The sequence below is a fragment of the Anser anser genome, assembly GCF_964211835.1.
Source record: "Anser anser genome assembly, chromosome: 18".
NCBI classification, from domain to species: domain Eukaryota; kingdom Metazoa; phylum Chordata; class Aves; order Anseriformes; family Anatidae; genus Anser; species Anser anser.
The window spans coordinates 241,381-264,360 of NC_139739.1; the positions used below are offsets into that span (position 1 = coordinate 241,381).

General features: G+C 39.3%; 1 protein-coding gene across 5 annotated transcripts in view; it reads right to left on the reverse strand.

Annotated features, from left to right (window-relative positions):
* Positions 1-22,980, reverse strand: part of ZNRF3 (zinc and ring finger 3) — a 113,412-nt gene that overhangs the window by 57,810 nt on the left and 32,622 nt on the right. The window contains exon 1 of one of the 5 annotated variants that reach the window (XM_083804602.1): positions 1,911-14,968. The exons of the other annotated variants lie outside the window; for them this stretch is intronic. The gene's annotated coding sequence lies outside the window, so the exon portion shown is untranslated. Of the gene's footprint in view, positions 1-1,910; positions 14,969-22,980 lie in introns of those variants that run through there. 5 annotated transcript variants of the gene reach the window in all.

Consider the following 22,980-nt stretch of genomic DNA (forward strand, 5'->3'; position numbering starts at 1 on the left):
TGATGTCAGCAGAAAACAGTAACTCCAGTGAAAATTCAAATGTCACAGTTATACATGGTCTGAACAAATACTCTAGGTTGCAATACAAAGTTTGATGGAAGTTTTAACATTTAGAAAGTTCTTGATTACCACCTTGACCAAAAGTCAGTCTGGAAGCACCACCAAGGAAGCAAAAGTTGCATCAGCGATAAAGTATTACTCCTGCACTTCCGTTAGTCATCATGAAAAAAGTTTTCAAGGCCAAAACATGATAGTTAATTCCCTAAAGATGCACTATATTTCTTTGGTCAACATGTGAATTAGTCTTTGAATCACAGAATCATAGAATCATTTGAATTGGAAAAGACCTTCCAGATCATCCATATACCATGTCCATTAGTGCCACATCCACACATCTCTCAGATACTGTCAGGGATGTGGACTCTACCACTTCCCTGGGCAGCAGGTTCCAGTGCTTGACAACCCTCTCTGTGAAGAAAGAATACTTATATAAAGGCTCAATCAAGATTCTATAAACCATACAATCTTATAGGTAAAATAAATTTCTTCAGCCTGTGTCTCAGATGCTCTACGTTTTTGAATATTACAAAAATACCAATGACCTTCACATCCACAAGGCACATTAGACAACCTAACACAAAATACTGAATTTCTGTATTTCAAAGTGATGTGCAAATGCTGATAAAAAAAGCCTGTTGTTAGCAGACAAATTTAGTACACAGGAGTTCATATCAGCACTGGAGGGTTTTAAGAGATTGAAAACTCAGGAGATGTTGAAAACCTTATATACTGGATATTTATTCAGAGTTTTATATCTTTAACAGCAGAGCAGACAGTAAGGAGGAGTTTGTGTGCACACAGTGAACCAGGCTCTGCCTAGACCACACAACAGGGTGACCAAATGCGTGGTGTTGTGCTTAACTGATGTTTGCTACTACGGTTTCAACATACTGAGTACCCCAGAGAAGAACTTCCTTGACAGCTGAAACAGTGTATACCAGCTCTGTTTCCTTCTGTGAGAACTCCTAGAACGGCTTACTGTCAGGAAAAAAAAATTACCATCTCTTTGAGATTGTACTTCAGAGATGTGCTCTCAGTTCAGTGGTGACAGAAACAATTTCTCCATTCTGAAAACAAGTATCACATTCCTGAACCACAGGCCCAGCTGAGGTCATCTGTTGCATCCGTTTGTCTCATCCCCCAGACTAGATTTTCCAACATCCAATTTCTTCTTCTACATTGTCTCTCAGTTGCTCCCCCTACATTGCATTACTTCTAAGAGATCTTTATTCCTCTCTCTTGATATAAAGCTATTTGCACTGCATACTCTGTCCAGTCTTTCCCCACTCCTCCACCATAAATGACTCCCTATGTCCCTGTTTAGACCTAGTCTACTGAAAATCCCTTCATAAACCTGTCTTATGACATATGAGGAAGAAAAATACTGAAATCAGCTATAGATTTTATGGGTATTAACCACATATTTTCCTTCATTATGTGGCTACAGAACTACACCACTTTGGACACCTCCCCTTCTTAACTTTTGCAAGCATTTCTCTAAAGTTTAATCTTTAAATTTTCTAGATGAATGAATAAGTACGTGACTTGAGGATAATTATCGTATTCCTGTATTGTTTTATCCTAAATTAGAAAGTACTCTCCCTCTCTCTATATTTAACTTCAGCTTACATTGCAGCAACCAAAACACTCAAGAATATGTTTGTGATGTTTTTTCCAATCTGCAGATAGAGTTCAATCTTAAATAATTTTTCAAAGTTTACCTTTAAGTCAGATTTGTGTTTACGTTTCATGGGCTTTAAGCCATCCTGGAACAATACACAAACAGCAAGAGCATATAGGTCAGGTAAACTTTACTTAAGTTTTTTTTTCAAACTATAGCTGTTACATACCTTCTTATATCTCTGCTCTCCTATTTGGTTGTGCTCCAGCTTTTCCTTCTCTCTCCTCTCCTGTCTCCAAACAGGTATAGCCTCCTCTTTGTTTCTAGAATGTCTCTTCTTCGTTCAGCATCTAGTTGTCAAGAACTTATCTCTGCAGCATCCTTCATGCTCTGCCCCTGCTTTGCACTCAAATCCACTGGACAAAGTCCAAGCATTGCATCTAGTTTTAAACACAGTTATGTCAGATCCAATGTCACCAATACCAGCACAATTTCTCTGACCTATTTAAAATGGAAATAGAGATGAAGTAAAAGTCTCTGCTGCAGTTACCTGAGAGGAGGCTCTGGAATAGGCTGTATGCAAAGGAACAGAACCACCTTTACTGGAAGACAAGGTGACTTTCTCATCATACTTTGGCTTATCTAACAGCAGGAATTTGATGCATTTCCAGACTGCTCTGACATCCCTTCCAGCCCTACACTTCCAGGATTCTGTCAAGGCCTCTCCGCTTCTGAGCCTCTAAGTGTAAGCAATGTGGCTCTCAGGAACACACCGGCCAACCTCTGTTATGCATCCGTGTTATGTCCTCACTGCTCACTTGATGGCTCCTGAGATCTGGTGCCCCCAGGAACACACACACACACACACTTGTATTACATGGCTGCATTACTTCATGGTGGGAGGAACAGACAGTGAGAACTACTCACTGGATTTAATCCTAACAGAGGATGGAGGCAACTGGATTTCTGCTCTAGCTAAGTCATTTCCCTTTAAGACTGGATAGAAACCAATCCTCTCTCCCTTTGCTTAACTTCCTCATTCTCAGTATAGGGAAAGCATGCACACAACCAGAAAGGAGCGGAGTACTTAAAAAACCAACCAACCAAAACAAAACAAAAATAAACATGAGTTGTGGCCAGTATTAAGGCATATAAATCTGGTGCAAAGAGTTGTTCCTGAAAACAGATTACAGATTAATGTATTTTTTTCCCATTAAAGAAAATACCTGGTATACTGGCTTCTTCATTTCAGATAAAGTAATGAGTAACAGCACTGTTTTCACAAGAATTTAGTGAACATTGAGACCTTCTACGCTATCAGATGGGAAGAAACACTCAAATCCACCAGAAAAAAAAATGCCCTTCTTAAAAACAGCCACCTGATGGCAGCCTATGGCTTTAGTCCTATTGTTCCAAGTGGCAACTGGCAACCATTTTGAATGAGATTAGCTCTACACTGAATCATCGCGGAAGAATGTTCTGTAGTAGGGTGCAAAAAGAAGGACTTTGAAATAAAAAGCTATTCTATATTCTAACATAGCATACTGTTGAAATAGTCACTGCAAATATCCCCATTTCGCATACTGTGAAATGCTTCTTCCTTCTTCCAACCTCAATTTGATCTATTTCTCACAGTAAATAACCAAGTCAGATGTAAACTGCAGGTCTCCACAACTCAGTCCAGTGCACTGTTCAAAACACTTCATCAGCATACAAGGCCGATGTATGGTTTCACAGTACAGCTCACAGTCTATGCTTTGACATCTTGAACAAGAATTCTATTCTGCACTCAAGAAACTAGCAAACCTTCTTTCTCTTCAATCTTTCAAAGGCACTTGTAGAAACTTAGCACTTCGTTTCTGAAGGATCCATTTTATATTACTTAAACCAACAGTAATGAAAGTCTCTGAAATTCTGGAGGCCTGATACATTTTGTTTTCATTACAAAGAGGTTAATTCCCTCATCTAAGAGCAAAATTCAACTGCACTTTAAATACAGAACTGCAACTTGTAAAATAGAACAGCTTTCCTCAGCTTCTTCTCTAACACAATATTAATGTACATGCTTATGATATTATGACACCCTTAAGTATGGGAGGAAAAACAAACATTCCAGAACTTTCTAAACTTCAAAATTTACCTAAGAATTTTTTTTGGTCCACATAATTTTCTCTGACATTGCTGTTCTAAATGTTCGCTTTTATCTAAATTGTATAGGAATGCTCAGGCTGGAGTATCCAGTGTCTCATACTTCAAGTGCTAAATTTAAGGTAACCCATTCAGCCTTAGTTTAGGTTCTTGCGCTGAACTTTGGGATATGAAGAAAGTTTTCCCTCCTTCCTTTCCCATCTCTTGCTGGATTCCCTCTCCAAACGGCCACGAATGTGGGACCTACTCTCTCTTTGAGACTACTCCATCACTTCCTCTCTTCCACACAGACTTTTTTTTTTTAAAAAAAAAAAAAAAAAAAGCTCCCGTACCACTGGCATACAGCCCACTCTAGTAAGTCCAGCAGCAGAGCTTACTGGCTTGGTTTTAGTGCTATGTATCTACAGTTGGCACTCCTCACCACTGAGGTATGCCTCGCTGATTGGCAAATCAGTAGTGTAAACTGTACTCCAAGAATGCAGTGGTGTGGGACGAATGACTGCTGTCTGTAGGATGTTTCACTCACATATTATAAAAATTGGACAGTGTGCAGCGAATGAGGTAAGATTCTATGAGAAAAGAAAATACAATGTTGTGGTTAAAGCAGCTGAATGCTTCCCAAGAGAGTGAATTGCTTCCTCTGCCACAGAGCTCCTACGCAGTGTTGGGCAAGTCATAAAAGCAGCCATAAAGGGTGTGACCAAAAATCCAACCGGCACAGTATCGTATCTCCAACAGCGGCCAACTGCCTAAGTATAGAGAACAGAAGCAGAACAGATGCAGAATGATTCTTCTTTTGATACAGACTCTTAACTGATGTTACCAATAACTAAAAAACTTCCAGACTTCACCAAGAATACTGTGTTTAATAGTAAGTAACACATCTATGTTCCATAACTTTGCCTAATCCCTTTTAGACGATGCTCATGCTTTTGGCTTTTATACCATTCTACAACAAGGTAACACAGTTTTCCATGTTAAAAATATACACCCTTTTTCTAATTCTAATGCTGCTTCAAGAATTTCATTCATTGGGCTCTCCAAGTCCTTAAATTGTAAGGAATAGCCAATAATTAATTGTTCCTTAGTCACCAGACTTTATTCAAAGTCTGTTACCAACAGTCTCTTTTCCAAGCTGTTCTAAGTCAGTCTTTTTTGGTGGATGCCACTCCGCTGAATCATGAGGTTGCCCCACACCGTGTGATCTTCCTGCTCCTTTGTCTAGTCTGCCTTTCCAATTTGAAGATGCACTGACTTGTACTGCATGCAATATTCAGGTGCTTGGAGGCCACTGGTATCCACGAGGACTGCTGTTTTCCTCTCTGCTCCTTTCCTAATAACTCCAATATTCTCATAAAATTTTCAGTGCTGCTTCTACTGAGGTCATATTTTCAAAATAAACTTTATCCTTAAGATGGAAAAGAAATTTTAGCCACAACTTTGAGAAGTCTTTTAGAATCCCTCCTTGCTCCTCTTGGTGAATGTCCCTGGGTATGTATTACAATTAACCAAGATCCTTCCCAGGATGAGCACTGATACTGAACCCACTGTATATACAGCTGTGACTTGCAAATGAGAATCCCTTTGACCAAGGTCCTTGCATGGCGCATTCAGCCAGAGATATACACAGAGCACGGTCTATAAAAGCAAGTTCAATGGGATCTGTGCCTGCTAACAACATAAACAGAAAAGGCTAGGCATTGTGAAAATAACAACCACACACACAAACAAATCTCTGTACTCCTCAGCTAGGGAACTGCTAACTTTGTCTATAATATTAAAAACACAAATAAAAGTCCCTTCATTTAATCAGGGATTTTAAATATAGGTTGGTTATATGTCTACAGAAAGCTAATATACATTGTGAGTACCAAAAAAAGGTCACAGGAAAAAAACACCTGTGTGAGACGAGCTGGGGTTAGGATGCTTTGGTGACTGTCATACCATGTATGGCCTCTGTCAGTTAGCTAAAAGCAGGCAAACCTACTTGTCATCAGTCTTCAGAGAGATTATTGGTTCTAACATACTATACCATATTTTGGCTTCTTGCTAGTACCTAACGCCATGAGATAGCGTTACCCCCCCCCCCTTTTTTTTTTTCAGAACACCTCAAACCATCATAGCTACTACAGTAATAAACTAACTTATTACTGACTTCAAATCTTTCTCTTACTGCCACAACAGGAAGCAATTTCAGGCCCAGGAGCCTGAAATAAGTTAGTAAAGATTTTTCAATGTTAAGGAGTCAGCCCCTTACCCCCACTATTCTTCATTGCTGTCAGCCCGGTATTAGCATTCAACTCGCCATTTAACACGTTCACCCAGACTAATAAAGGTTTTCTGTGCAAGAACACATCATCTTTCAGTAAATAACTTTTTAAACTAGCTTGCTATGCTGGAACTTGATACTGTGCACTGTAGATACATGCATGCTAGTACTTCAGCTGATAAACTCCTCTTTCTATCCTCTGTCAATCCAAAAGACAAAGGCCAAGACCTCCACAACATTTAATGCTGTTCATGTCAGGCTTTAAGGATGTGTTTCGTTATCAGCCTAAAGCAATATGCTTTAAAACACGTGGGTGGAGGAAGAGCTGTGGGGAAGATCTCCCTCTTCCCTCATACTGACCACTGCTACCTGGGCTGCTGTAAGTAATCTTCCCTAGTTTTTCTTGGATGTGCATGGTCCTGTTTTGTCATCAGCTCTGATCATACATAACTGAACTCATTATTCCGAAGATAAAAACAGGTGATTGACAACATTCATGGATTTGTATCTGCAATGTCATTGCTCAATTAAAAAAATATAGCACACTCTTTCCTAGATTACTAATCTTTTCCAGTTTCTTTAAACAAAGAAAATTTAAATGAACAAATCTGACTGCAGTTAACAGTGGTACAGCTCAGTTCCTATAAAACTCTCTAAAGCTGAAGTCTGAGTAAAACCTGTTCAAGATCAAACTCATCTGCTCACTATCATCATCAACTTCCTGTTCATTCACAAGTATAGGAATGGTTACAATAGGGCCATCCAGACAAAAGATGGCTTCACAGGGAATGTATTGCAGAGCAAGACATTACATCAGACTAACACTCCTTTGTACAAAGAGCTCTAAACATTAAAAGCAGCTAAAGACCATGCAGCTGCTGCACAGAATTTGAAAGACAGAAAGAACAATTACTTCCTGGCAACACTTTTTCCCCTGCAGCTCAAAAAAGATCTATGGAACTTATGCTGAACAGTAGAGAATGAGACAAAATTCTGGAGATTTACTCTTCTTCCTCCCATTCACGTTAGCAAGCAATTTAACTAGGTGCCAACTAAACTGTTTTTCTAGACCTCCTGCACTGTGACACAACAACTCTGACACTTTTGCTCTCCAAAAATAAGTACAGTGTCATAGTATGCCCTCACAAGGCCAAAGCAGATCTTCCCCTTGCTCTCTCAAATTCAGACAAGCAATCTACAAAGTAACAGGATGGAAAAAATTGTGGAAGAAAAAGACATCAAGAGCTCTTACGTATTAGTTAATGCTAATAGGAAATTCTAAGGCACAAGCTGGCGGAGCCTAGAAGCATGTACTGCAGAATCCTCACCATGTGCTTGCTCTAATCTTATATTCCTTCATAAGTATCTGCCACTAGATTCTGCCAGAGAAAGTCATTGGAGCAGATAAATTTTTAGGTTAACTTGGTGTGGCAGTTGTGCTAATTCACTTGGTTGGATGAATCAAAAGATACTGCTGACAGAATTGGCAGCCCAAACTCAGTAAAGCACTCAGGAAATAAGCTAAAAACTCTTTTTTCATTCTATTGCTCACTAGCAGCAGAGGCATGGGGATGCCATATTGATGGTAGAACTTTCCAATGCATCTTCTTCTTTGGATAGAGAAACCTCTGCTTTACCAACTGTTGTCTATTAAAATAGACCGGAATCATGTGTCCCCCACAAATCTGGTTAGGATTCCCAGAAAGGAATTATTTTAAACCCATTGCATACGTTCCCAGAAAGCCATGGTAACTGCTAGGATTCCCATCCCAGAATTTCTCTCTAGCCTCTCCATTTCGTGAGGGTAAAGTGCCTGCAGCATTAACAAAAGTGCATGTCAGAGCCCATCTCAGAGCACTGTAAGATGTGCAAATTTACTGGTGCCTGAAGGTTTGGTAACTAGAAACCAAAATTGGTGTATTTCAATTGCACTGACGCTCTTTTACTAGTGTCAAGTATCAAATCAGACACATCTGTGGAAGAGCACTGCAGAAGAGAGGTCCAAGGAGATGGGGGATAGACATTTTGATACTAACCAGAAAAACTGAGAGACTTCCACATGAGACAACACAGGAATGCCACTATCATCTCAGATACTCCACAATAAAGAGGATGCATCCTTTCTTGAGCCAGGAGCTCTTATTAAGGTAATGAACTGAGTTAGCAGACTATAAATGTAGCTTCAACCCTGGAAAGAAGCATGAAAGTCAACAGTCCTCCTTTCCACCATGATAGATTTTCAGACTTCACAGTGCCACAATTTTGGGTACTAATCTGAACTGCACTGTAAATAGTTTCATGGCCATGGGAGAAGGAAAGCTGGAGATTTTATCCACTAGAAATAACCACTGTGGTTTTTGTCATCCTACAATACATTTTGGGACTGAGTTAAACCCATTAGATCTGTCTTTTAAACAATAAGTAAATGAAATAATGAAGAATAGTGAAGTTAGTTTTCAGTTTCAGAATTTTAACAGCTCTCCAGAAACTAACCGGAGAAGCTCTCCCTCCAGTGAGGACTGGTTCAGGCTGTCACACATACATATCCTACGTCTATACCAAGAGCAGACATATGTATGGAGACTTTACTCACGATCCAAGCAGATGATCTCGTTCTGCCTGAGTTTCAAATATGTGGAATCAGTGCAACTACATCAACTAATATACGTTGCCTCTCTGGCAATACTTACTCATTCAGACTTTGTATCATGCCCATATGGTCATATAGGTTTTGCATACCGGCCTGTACTAGCTCTCATCATCTACAAATACACCTTTGGGTGGAAAAGCTGTACTACCATGCTGTAGCTCACAATTTCACAAAGTTCCCTTTGAAAAGCTGTTCTCTATCACTCACCTTTATAATCAGAATAGAGGTTCAGAAACAGCTCTGTGGCACTTCTGCAGCTGCAGCATACAAAGAGAACTGAAGTTTGTAAAGGAAAAGATTGGAAAGTCCTTCCATCCCTACACATCTGTTACAGTAAAGTCACACCTCTATTTTACTTCCTTCTTTCCACACACACGAGAGGGGAAAAACTGTGTCTTATTCATAGTTTGTGCCTGGACAACCCATGCTTCTTGTCAATGAACAAGGTTTATCACTTTCCCTATGACTCCAGCTTGCCTGTACTCCTTTACAAGCAAAACCAAGAAATTTTTAACTGGAGTTCTCAAGAGAAAACAAAGCAGTTTCAATTTTAATAAGGAAGGCAGTCTGAAAACAAGCATTCCTTCCATTGCCATTTTCCTACTTGATCCCACATGGACACCGCAAGTGAGAGAATACCACATGCGGAAGCTGTACACAGTGAAGTAAGTAAAACTGCAACTTTGCAGATATTTCAAAATGCCTGGGCTCCATGCACGGAAATCTTCTAAACATTCAGGTACCCCTGCCCTACCTCCATGGCACACGCTTCACCTCTCTAAACAAACAAGGACCGTCTTTGTGTCTTTGTTTAAATTAAAAAAAAAAAAAAAAAACTTGTCTCACAGGCTGTGATTACATCAGCAAGAGCTTTCTCGTTCTATCAATCCTGCCTTACTCAGGCTTTGAAGAGCCTCTGTGTGCTGCTGCCATATGCTTTGATCTTTCTATTTTATGCCCCAGGGCCAGCACTGATAATATCTGCTTTGCCTGCACAGTTTTGGGCAAAGCAGTAGCACCCATTCCTGCCCAAGAGTGGCTTTGTTAACACACTGAGACAGCATGCATGCCCCTGTGACCCCTGAGAGTCAGACACATAAAAACATATGGTAAACATACATATGCCACTGTGACAACATCTGAACAGACTGTATTTTCCTCCTGTTAGGAACTTGTTGAGTGTGACAATTTAGTGTTAGTCTTTCAGCTATGCACAGCAAAGTCACTGTATACCAGTTACACATTCTTGCTTCTCTAGACTCCATTTGGTTAAAGATATTCAGTAATAACACGAAGGCCCATCAACTTACCTCTCTCTTAGCACAGAAGTGGGAAACATCCCTGGCATCAAACTGAAATATGATAATTATTACAAATTGACAACATGGCAAATGGATTGAAGGTTTTCTTTAATTCTTGCACTTGCGAAGCCATATAAAAAGAGCCATGCAGTCAACACATAAGAAGCCAGGCAACTAACTCCTATTTCAAACCAAGGTTCTAACAAAAGGAGCAGCTACAAAATAAAAATCAAATAAAACAAAATAAAACAAAATAAAATAATGAGCTTACAAACTTACTTATATGAGGACAGGGACAAGTTACATAGATTCAGGTAGGAATTAAATGTAAAGCAACTTTCCACATTCCCCCACCCAAAGACAGCAGTATATGAATTCCCTTCAGTTCCTGAAGAAAGAATTTGACAGACTGATGGTTGAGAACCAAGGAAAATAAAGTTCTTTCCTGAAGTCATAAACAGACAGAAGGCTTCCGAGCACAGACCAGTCAAATAAAGCCAGACATTTAATGTCAGCTCCTCATTAGTTGGTTGATAAACTGCTTTTGATCGTCCTTTCTTTGGCAGTGATTGCTAAAGGGAATTTTCTTCTCCACAGTTTCATATAACGGTTAAAAAAAAAGTATCTCTCAGATTCAAACCTTCCCCCCCAAAAAGCATACAAGTGTTTTCAAGAACTAATTACCAGAATGCCAAGCATTACCCTAGAAAAGCAGAGAGCAACTACATTTTGTCTAGTTTCACTGCTGGCAGTGGCAGGAAACAGCAAGTGTTCTGGAGCTGAGCTTGCATCAAGTTTCATCTATGAAAAGATTTGCTTTTAAGCAGTATCAGGCAATTTCATTCATAGTTAGCATATAACTATGAAACTAAACATTTCATTCCTAGTAGCATGCTGTATTCAACAGAGAAGAAGGCTTCCTATTGTACAGCACTATAAACCTAGTGGCTTTCCTCAGAAACATGATGTCCCCCAACTTGATTTCAGCCATCCAGGGCAGGTGCCAGAACTCCCATCACCATGTCAATGGTTTCACTGCTAAACTGAGAGTCTATCACGTTACAGATATGGCACCAGGTCTAAGATTTTGCAGGTTCAGGCAAACCAGGGAGAAAAAAAAAAAAAAAAAGAAAAAAAAAAAAAAAAAGACCTCTGAAAGGTCTTCCTAGCACGCACATTATTCAAAGGAGTTTGACCTCTTTCTCACCATTCAGCAGAGGTGAATCTGTGTCACTACAAACAGCAGCAGTGTGTACTTGTGCGTATTTCACTACCAGATCAAATCTGAAGCAGCCAAGGAACTTTCAGTAGGAACCCTATATTTGTCCTGTCTTTATGGGAAAGGATATTTTTAATCTACAATTCTTGCAACCTGTCCCAATCCAACAATTTTCCAAGAATAGCATTTGAAGAATTTCATAAAGAAAGCCTTCACACTGAGACTTTAAAGGCAAGAGAGAAAGAAACCCTGACCTTCTCTGCCATCTCATACTACATTTGCAAGCACAGCTGCCTGTTGCACAGTTAAGCCCACTACAAGCTGCTAGCTGCAACCCCATTCCAGGTTTTACCCTTAGCCGCTCCGCCCGGGACTTCAAAGGAAAAGTATTTTTGTACAGCCCAGCAAGGAGTGTAAACTGCCCAGCTGCTTCCAAAGCAAGATGATTTAACCCTTAAGTAACCAATATGCTATACCTTCCATGGGGGATGTGTGCGTAAAGAAAAAAAATTCACTAGAAACGTAAAAATTAATTTTTTGTGTTAATGTCTTAACTAAAAAGTAACATACCAATAGTTATCTTCCCCCAGCACCACCACATTTTTGGTGGGGAAGACAAATGTAGAGAAACTTTGAAAATAAATTTACAATAGTTACACAGATAGTTTTCATAACATATCAGAATTTAGCTTACATAGCTGCAAGACCCCATCTCTCAATAATGCAAACAGCCAGCTACAAACACCTAAATATCTTCTCAAGTTGAACCCTCCAAGAATCCCAGACATTCAGCACTGTGGTGCAAACCCCAGTTAATTAAACGCCTCCCCTTGGCCTCCCACTCATTCTCACAGCAGTGAGAAGCAGGAGGGCTGGCTTCATCACAAAAGAAATCTCAAATAACACTTTGCAGAAAATATTAAAGCAGCCTGGGTGACTTTATGCTGGGAAGCAATTGGAAAGGTACAGGAAGAGACTAAATGCTGTTCTTCTTATTGGAAAACGGGATTGATAAAATGTCCTTCACTGTGTTTGGGGTTGCTCTTGAAGTTTGAATTTCTATGCTTTGCAATTATTTTCCTGCCATGTGGCACATGTAACGGGTGGACCACACCCCACTACTTCTTGTGTTCCCTTAGTTCTCAATTTTGTTTCGGGCCAAGGTGGTTCACAGTCATTTGTATACAAACACTTATAACTAGCCTTCCATCCACACAGACTCATAGAAAGGCACTCATCTTTATGTTAACTGGTGATGGGTAAACTTTGATCTCAAACAAGCCACTTCATTTTGTCTCACATCAGCATATTCACTCAGGCATTTCAATTCTAGAATATGCAAAAGCTATTAGGATTTAATGGATCCAAACCTCTCTTGGTTATTAAAGAACAGAGGTTTCTACTACATGCAAAACTCTTGCTTATGATGAGGCTGTCCATGCTACTTTTCCTGTTATGCTTTCATTCTACACTTTGCTTTTTGTACTGGAGCTTGTTTGACTTTTGGTTTTGTACAATGTTATGGGCAAATTAAAGCAGTGCCTTCTTTACTAAGGCACATCTGTACTCAAAACACTCAAAACCAGAGTAGATGTCAAAACCTGGTTTGTTGTCAAAGCCTAGTGTCTAACAGAGGGTAGGATATATTTGTGTTCTGAGTTTGGCCATTTCACTTACGAAATTTTCTCTCATACATCTAGCTGATACATCAAATAACTGCATTGTTACAACATTGAGAATTAAATGCATCCAAGTCAACCCCTAGCTATAACTCCTTGCTATGTCAGTTGTTCTCCTGTATCTGCAGCATAGCAAAGGAGTTCATTGGGATTACGCTGCAGATACATAAAGGATGCAAACCCTTCCTCCAAAGGATGAAATGAACACCATGTGCTGCAGCACGAGCCCTAGTGGGGCACAGTGGGGGCTGCACTACCTCCAGGAAAGAGATGGCAAAATGGTTAGAGCACACCATTTGTTTCTTATCATTGTCCAGCCAGAATACTATTTACTCAAAATGTATTCGGAATAGCTTTAATAATAAGGGTTCAGGACTTGTGAAAGTAAATAATTGCATGCCAGTTAGCTTCCCACATTGCCTTCTGTCTGTTGGTACAAAAATTTCTCCTTTCCTCCTATTTCTTTACAGTAGCCTCTTCTACTTGGATTATAAATCCCCAGGCTCTAAGAGCAGGACAGAATGATCACTAGAGAAGTCAGGGATGTATATCCCTGCATAAGCAGGGATAAGCAATAAGCATTATTGCTTAAGCAATAAAACACCAAGGGGTCTGTGCATGTTAACTGCACACACCTTGGGTGTACTAAGGAATGAAGTATAGCTGAGTGCCTTTACCCCAGACCTGTGTTTTCTGAATGGCAGCACAGTCTGGAGATATGTTCCTAAAACTATCAGAATCTTAAACATTCAGCCCCATGAGCTGTCTCTCCCAGTTCCTAGGGGTACTGAATTGGTCTCCAGTACCACAGCATCATAGAACAGCTTGGGTTGGAAGACACGTTAAAAATCATCTAGTTTCAACTCCCTGCCATCGGCAGGGATGCCACCCAATAGATCAGGTTGCCCAGGAGTATCACTTCAGTATTTATTTCAGGGAATTGCTGTAGGGAGACTGGTATCCCAGCACTGTTCTCTGCAGGGGTCCTCACGTTTCATGAGTTCAGAGGATGTCTTCCCCTCCCTGTGGGTTATCAATCTCCTTTCCACACTCTAGAGGTACAAGCAGCAATATTTGCTGGGGAACACTTAACTCTGAGCAATATCCCTATCTCTCCTGCTTCCCAAGCAGAATGTTGAACACAGACACCTCTCTAACTCACTGGTTCACAACCAAACAGATGAACCATGTGGTGTAAAAAGGAGCAAGCAAGAACAAGAAAGAAAAGCCAGAAAACAGACAACTTATCCTGATATTCAGACCTAAGGACTTGCTCTCAGTTTTTCAGAGCATCTTCGACTCCTTTTTGTGTCCGAAGTAACAGCACAGAGGTAAATATACAGCCATTTTCCATCTGTCTGCTTTTCACCATGGAGTATGCCTGCAAGTGAGACACTGCTGCTCTTGTTCCTTACAAAGGTATAGAATTACAAAGTTTCTGCCAGCAACATCCCTTTCTGCATAGATACGGCTTTGTAGTCCAGGTGTGCATTCACTGGCTGTCAACTGAACAGTTTATTCTTCTACTGCATGGCACCTTTCTTCCCTATTTCATTAACCAGTTAGGCATATTTCAGTTTAAATCAATTGAAATGCTAAGCACAGGTCTGGCTATAGATTTGACATTAGAATCCACTTAACCTATTTGTGTGTCTACATTTTTTTTCTCTCTTCTCCTGAGATGAACTCCAAAATTCTTGGCTGATTCAGAATTTGCCCTTTATGTCTCTGTTTGCACTAGAAAAAAATACGAGTCAGATATGTAAGTTTTCCAAAAAGAAAAAAGCTATCACAGGTATGTTTCTATAATAGTTTCTATAATATGATATGACCATTGTCTTAAGCACTTTTGAGAAGTAGGCTGTTGGGATTAACATACTTGGTTACAAACCGAGTAAGATGTGGCTAAGCTCAGGTGAAATTACATCAATTCAGTGAGACCAACTATAACACATTTTCTAATAACACATCACAGTCTAGGGATTTTGATTGTGTTATCTGCTTTAAAGCGAAAACTGCTTGTATTTTGCAATACAACATGCAATAAACATGTTGAAGTTGACCCAAATACTTCTTCGGGACTTAGTTGGGTGGAACTCTTTCAGCTGTTGGAGAGAAGTCAGCTTCACTGCTTCTTAGGAAAACATTTGTATGCAAAGGCCTTCAGAAGAAGGATTCATGCTGTGCTATATGCATTTTTCACTCTGCACAGGTTCTGCCCTCCCATTTCTCTTTCCTTTTGGCCCTTTTATCTTTCCACCAACAGGTGCTGTGCAGCAAAATGTCAAGTAAGTCCTCAATAATAACATTCTCCTCCAGGAGGCATAAGTGACATTAAAAAGCAGCAATTGCTCTTTTTTTTTTTTTTAAAGTGCACATTTGAAAAATTACCAAGGCAATACTTTTTTTACATAATGCAACATAGCATTCATTGCTATACATATTGCAGCAGAAGTACAAGTTGTTTCAAAAAGTATTAGACAAATTCAAGGAGAAGAGGACAATGAAAAGTTAATAAACACAGAACTGTTTCAGGACATTGCTAGGTGCAGCAACTGTTTCAAAAGTTTTCCAAGCCACTGACTGTTAAAAATACCTTCCCTGAACAACCACACTGTTAGCTAAGTGTTATGAAGTGCACTGGAATAGACAAATCTTCATTTTTGTTCATCATATGACATAATATTTCGGGAAAGACATCATCCTTTCACCCCCAAAATATGACATCAACTACTTAAGTCTAGCAAACAGTTTTATGGATTTGCCTTTAAACTTCAAATCAGGAAAACAAGAAAACCAGTCATGATCACTGTACTACAAAAGCTCCTAACTGTAATCCTGGTGCAGAAGACTTGTCACACAGCCCTACTAGCAGAGACAGGCCCCAGATGCAGAAAGAGGTCAGACCCAGCATGCTTCTATCAGCGCTGAAAACACCCCTTCTCTGCAAATACACTTGCACCAAAGACTTGTATTTGATAAAGAGCAGAAGTCACAGACCCATCATTCTGGTGCTCAGAGAATTACTTTTAAGTGGGGGAGCAGGAAAGGAAGTGGGAAGACTGGTCTCCGAATGTATCCACTGGTCCAAAAAGAAACGAGTGTCATGCTGAATTCTTGAGTATTGACAAATGCAGGGACAAAGACTATTATAAACACATTAGCCTTCAAACTTCAGCTGTGAATACATCAATTTAAATTCCTGAATTCAAAGCAGCACAAGTCTGAATTATTCCTAAATTGGCAGTTTTATATTTCTCTTCATATTTGTCACTCTAAGGTATATACAGCAAGAGACAGATCTTTGCATTAAAATTGCGAATTTATTTATAACAATGGTACCTCTAATCTCCAATATCCAATCTAACTCCTGCACACAAAGGGGGTTGGGGGTTAAGATTTGTCAGAAAACCTACACAAATTTTTTCTTCATAAATGAATCAGAGAAGCATAACTTCAGAAAAATGAGAAATTCTGTTGCAAGAACAGAACAACACCTTTCATACAGTTCAGTTACAAGAAGAAACACAAAGAAAAACTTACATTTTTCTTCAGAAACTTTTCAAAAATAAAATTCATGAACTTTCGACCAGTTCATGAATAATCATCAGTATTCAAAGCTGATTAGTTTTCTGCTTTTTTTTTTTCCTTTTTCTTTTAGTTGCCAACAGATTTAGCATACAGACTACTGAGATGCAAGAGACTGCATGACAGGATAGTTTCTAGATCTGTATCAAAATGGATTTTAATGCAAAGAAAAGATCATGGTTTCAAAGTTGAGAACGGTCAGAACTGAAGATAACCCATAGAAATCTGACCCTCTGTGAACATTCACTATGATAAAGACACTAATTTTTCTTTAATATTTTTCTACAACACCTATCTGTGTATGCAAAATGGACAGACAAAGGAAATAAGGGTTACAAATTTACAGAAGTTTCTTCCTGTAAGAACTCCTTATTTGACTACAGGTTAAAAAGCTACATGTCAAACAATTGTACGCAAACATGAAACTGGCTAAAGTGTATTCCTAGTGTAACTGAATCACACGGCTAAGTAACTTCTTCACAGACCTTCTCTACAAAAGGTGGGTAAGTAACTCACACCAGATCGTAAGGAGGTATCAGCCAGTTCCATGTTATTCAGGATTTTGAATTCCAACTGAAAATATTTAATGTTCCAGTTTCTAGACTACTTCAAAAGTACTGGTAAACGTTTACAAAAGCTGTGCCATTCACTCACCGGCAGCCTGAAGATGCAACACAACTCAACAGATAGAAGACCCTAAAATTCTAATTCTTTCTTCCACAGGCTACTGGAACAGCTTTGGGTAAATCACTACAGCATTTCTTGTACAGAAAAAACAGAGACAACTCAGTCAAGCTGTAACATGAAAACATAGTTGTCACTGTTTCAGACACTTTGGTGCTAGGACTGAGAGCTACAAAAGAAAGTAAGTCACGGGGAATTTGAATGTCATGCAGTAATGTCTGAGCCTGAATGTCAAACGTGGTACTGAAGATAGATCCTCATGCTCCAAGCATTACCAGTGCTCAAGCGCAGGCAGGACAGACTCCAAAATATTTGACAACGTCACAAGAAACCACCCATTACCTGGAAGCAGTATTAAGTTTACACAGGCAGTCTTTATGAATGGATTAATTATTATGGGTGCAAAAAAAAAGCAATACTGTTTTGCACAGGTTACTTAGGCAAGGGGATGAGTTGGGCCCAAAAATGCCATTAGGTCATATTTTGAAAATTAAAAGATTGTTTCAATATTTAATTGTGAGAAAATGAAGCTATGACTTTGCCAACAACTTCATTCTCGAATCGTCTTCAATCCAAGCAGCAGCTGGAAATTTTGTATTACAATTTCAGAAACTTGGTTTGGGCAAATTGGTTGGGGAAGGGGGCAGCTGAACACTTCATATTACAAGAATTGCAATACAATGAAAGTTAATGACAAACTTTTAGCACGTGATATGTGCTACAAGACTACTCGGAGGGAAGAAGCCTATTATGCTAACATACTACTGTACTGATGCAACTGTTTATGCAGGAGATACCTTCTTTATGCAACACTAGAGCTAAAAGATGTAAATCTTGTTGTAACTTTGCGATGTGCATGCCCAAGTAGCTAACTTTTGGATCTGCTTTATTTGAACTTTAATTCTATCTGTCAAATCCATCACTTTGACTTTAAACCTTTATGAAGGGCACTGTACTAATTTGCCTTAATCAAGAAAGGTAACGTCTCTTGATATGAGAAATACCAACCCCAGTTTCTCTGCCTGCAACCCATCTGGAATGTAACTTATTTGTGAAATATTGGAACATGCCAGAAATAGTCCCATCTGTAAAATCATCATGAAGGATAACCATGATTCAGCCACCAGTGATCATACTGCACATGACATGCACAACAGGGCTGGGCTAAGAATGCCAAGGTTCTAGAACACCTTGCCATTTCCCTTCAACGCCCTTTTACACCTGCTCCATCACAAAACACTATAGAGAAGGCGTTATACTAAACATGGCACTTAAGGAGCAACACATGTAAGAAATTCTCCCTCTCTTCGATTCCCTCTCACTACACCCCGTATCAAACAATAATAAGGGCAACCAGCTTGTATCATGTACATCCTCTGCAAGACTAAAAGCATCACATTTCAAAACAAACCAAAGCTTCATTTTTTCCCCTTGCAAACAAAGATCAATTATGAGGAGATAAATTCTGAATTAGAGGTTTACTGTCATTTTTTCCTGTTTTCTACTTCAGTGTTCACAGGAAATACTTGCAAATATCTTTCTACAGAACCATGAATTTAAATGTCATGTAACACATCTGACATCAAGGATGTAACACATCCTTGAAACTGTTCTCCAAACATAATACTGCAAACTCTAATACACCTTTGTATCACGAGTTACAGCTTAGATTCTCGCAAGTAAACAGAATGTTCTCTCAAAAATATCCACATGTATATTGAAGATTGTCAACAGAAGGAGAAAGAAATAAGAAATAAGGCATTTATGCTGCCTGCTTACTCAGAGGGGGGAAGCATATATAAACTGTCATCTTACACCAGAAACAAGTCTTATTTCAGATGCACCATACAAATTCAATGCACTATTCAGTGCTGTGACTCCAAAGGAAGAAAAAAGGCAGACACCCACTATTTATTCACTCCCTTCAAGACTGGGCACTGGACCATTCCATCAGAACATCCTCCCCACCCCCAGCATCTACTCAGCTGAAAACATTAGGGGTCCTATTTAAATTAGGTCAGAGACCTCCACCATGGACCTGTTCAAGAAAGACCTCTGATGCGGGATTTTCCTTTGTACAGTCCATTTTAAACTGTATTTTTAGAAGTATATTGCTTGAATACTCCAAGTTTCCATCTTCTCCAGTCTTGCACCAGTTTCATTTTGGGGGTTGGTTTTGATTTATTAATATAAGCTTTATTTTCACATCATGTCACATTCAAAAGAAAGCTAAGGTTGCAATACTCCCACAACTTAAACAAACAGTGCACCACTTACAAATGGGCAGAAACATTCTTTAGGTCACTTAGACACATTCTAATAATCCCCTGAGAAGGGGAAAAAATTAAGATAGACTTGAGGATATACCAAGTGTTTGCTGCCTTGTGTAGAAGTTGTTTCAGAAACAGTGAATGCAAATTCAGATAGCTTTTCAAGAGCAGCAACAGCCCCACCTCTCTTCTGAGAATGACTCACAGAGGACCAAACATGGCTCAGAAGAATAAACCATAGCACACTTGTAATGCAGAAGGCTACAGCTCATTTCTTCTCCACAGTACACTAATCACTATTATAAGCTTCCCATCTCCCTTTTCTTAGCATCCTATACAATTAGCAGTTTTATCATTTTCCCTTTCTTTTCAAACCTTATCCTTCAGGGCTCTTGTTATGATGCTTGCAGCTGCGGAAATGATACATCCCAGCCTACAATCATTGAAGGAGCCCCTCTTCAGAAAGCTATTTCTCCCCATCCCCCAGGAAGTGCCAGTTACTCCCACCTGGAGAACAATAAAGTAGGCTTGCAAAAGCTATCTCGATCTCTGGAGGACAGCAGGGGAGCACTGCTTTTTTTGCCAGAATTAGCTGCCAAGTTTTACACAGCTTGAATGAAGTTTATTCACCCACTACCTACCTCAGTAACAGAAATATGATCCTAGAGTCTTAACATCAGAGATACAATTCCCTACCAGCTAAGCACAGACAGCAACAAACCAACATCAGAAGACATTATTATGAATATTGTACTACCAAATGCGTAATTTAAAAGCTATACTTCCTAGCACTTCAGATAGGCAGCATACGCTCACCTTTAACAAAGGAGAACACATGTTTGTTTTGTTCTAACCCATTTCATTCATCTTGCAATAATTCACCTAGTTCACTGTTAAGAGTAATCCCTCATTCTGCAAGGACACTTCGCTGACAGTTTTCTAAATGGAGAGTAAAAAAAAAAAATTACAGGTACCCATAAAGTCCCAATCAAATGGTCCATTCTTAATTGCTTTCAAAATGATTATATGCTTTTTATATGATTAATATATATGATGTTAATATGATATAATATGATATATTATTTAATTATCTATTTATCTATATATAATCTGTATATATATTTTATATATATATATCTATATCTATATATCATATACATATAGACAGATATACATATATATCATATATATTATTTAATAACAGATTAATATGATATAATATGATAAATCAAAATGATTATATGATGAGATAGATCTTCTTAAGAACTAAGATGCTGACCAGGAGAAAGAGTGAATACGCCTGCACTTTTTTCAAAAAAATAACTGCAAATATAAGAAAATATAAGTAATTTTATTTCTGAAGAGCCTTTTTTTTTTTTTTTTTTAAACTTGCTATATTCTTCTAGCACTGACTTAATTTTGGATATGTAGAGAAAGCCATCCCCTCTTCTCTGATGCAGAGAATGTGGTGATTTGCACAAACTGCAAAAAAAAAGTGAATTCATTTTTAGATTCTCTTTCAAACCAAGAGATGCTATTCTGCGCTGAGAAGTAGAGAACTATATTTGGGCATGGATATGCCACATTACCATGCTGATACAAAGATTAAATTCTTCTATCATATAGTTCATGAGCCATTCCTTAGAGCAGAGTAGCCCTAACTACCACAGCCTCTGAAGGCAGAAAAAGTGCTACAGGGTATTCTCCAGCTGTTCAGTTTTTACAGCTTGTTATACACCCATTGACTGCTTTAGGACTTCTCTCTTCTAACGATTGTTCGTCTTCTCTACATTATATGAGTGTCTTGTTATTTTCTTTCTGGCAAGAATGCTATTAAAAAGTGAAGTTCCCTTCCCCACAACCTTCCCTTGACGGCTATCGAGGACTTCTACTACTTCTCTCAACCCTTCCTAACTGACCAGCTAGTTCTAATCTACGTCTGAATTCTGTCTTCTTAAGAGTGTGATCAGCATTAATCTCCAGTATATACAGCATCAATTTATATATTTTGTTTTGAAGAATGCAGCATATTTATCAGGAATATGTTTATAGTAACTAGATTTCAAGACTCAGCAGCACTTGGATAGTACAGCTGCTAAAACATATTCTTCAGTTTCCCAGGCAGTGCAACTGTGTTCAGCTCTGGAGCCCCCAGCACAAGGACTTGGACCTATTAGAACGAGTCCAAAGGAGGCCACAAAGATGAGCAAGGGGCTGGAGCACCCCTCCTATGAGGACAGGCTGAGAGAGTTGGGGTTGTTCAGCCTGGAGAAGAAAAGGCTCTGGGGAGACCTTACAGCGGCCTGCCAGTACCTAAAGGGGGCCTACAGAAAAGCTGGGGAGGGACTTTGTGTCAGGGAGCAAAGTGATAGGACAAGGGGTAATGGCTTTAAACTAACAAAGGGTAGATTCAGATTACATACAAGGAAGAAATTATTTACTCAGAGGGTGGTGAGGCACTGGGACAGGTTGCGGATGCCCCATCCCTGGAAGTGTTCAAGGCCGGGTTGGATGGGGCTTTGGGCAACCTGATCCAGTGGGAGGTGTCCCTGCCCATGGCAGGGGGAATTAGGCGGAATTAGGTGATCTTTAAGGTTCCTTCCAACCCAAACCATTCTATGATTCTATGAACCTAACCCAGCAAAGATCTTTATATAGGAGGTTATTACCTAGCAATATCTTTATCAGCAACAGTATGTCATATTGCTTACATAGGGAGCAAATACTTCCCTAGCTTCACCAATTCCAATTCAAAGAGACCGACTATAACTTAGGACACTGGAATAGGCTGCCCAGAAAAGCTGTGGATCATAGGAGATCATCATAGGAGATGCTCAATAACCTTCATGAGACGGAGGTAACTCCTTCTAAAGTAGAAGAATTTTCCAAAGTCCATTCCTTCTCTAAACATAAGGTAGAGCAACATTCGTCAAGTGCAGCACTTACTATTTAGTTCCCTTACAGGTTACAACCATTTGAATAACCTGAGAAAAAAACTATTGTAAAGCTGTGGACTCATTGGCTCAGCCACAGGGGCTCCAGCTACTGCTTGCATGTGTGTTCATCAATGACTTCAGATCCTGAAACATCCCTAAAAAAATATAGTCACTAGAGAAGCAGATTTGGAAACTGGATGAACAATTAAACAATTAGAACACAAACTTCTCATTTGTGCCAATAGTTAAATATGGATGCTGATAGGACCAAGGTCTCTGCTATGAGCACAGTAACAATTCTTCCCCAGCATAACTTCTTTACCATGAAAGGTGCACCTTGAGACACTGTGCTCACAAGCACAGCACTCCTCTACAGAACACTGTGTTAGTGTAAGAATTTATTTAAGTCCATCCAGCCCCTGAACACTTGATACTATTCCAAATCACTTTCGAAAAGGGCAGGAAAAGAGTAAGGAAAAGCAGACTTTTTACACAGAGAGGCCCATTTCTTCCCCTCTCCTTTGTATCATGGGATATTCATGTGTCAGAAGCCCT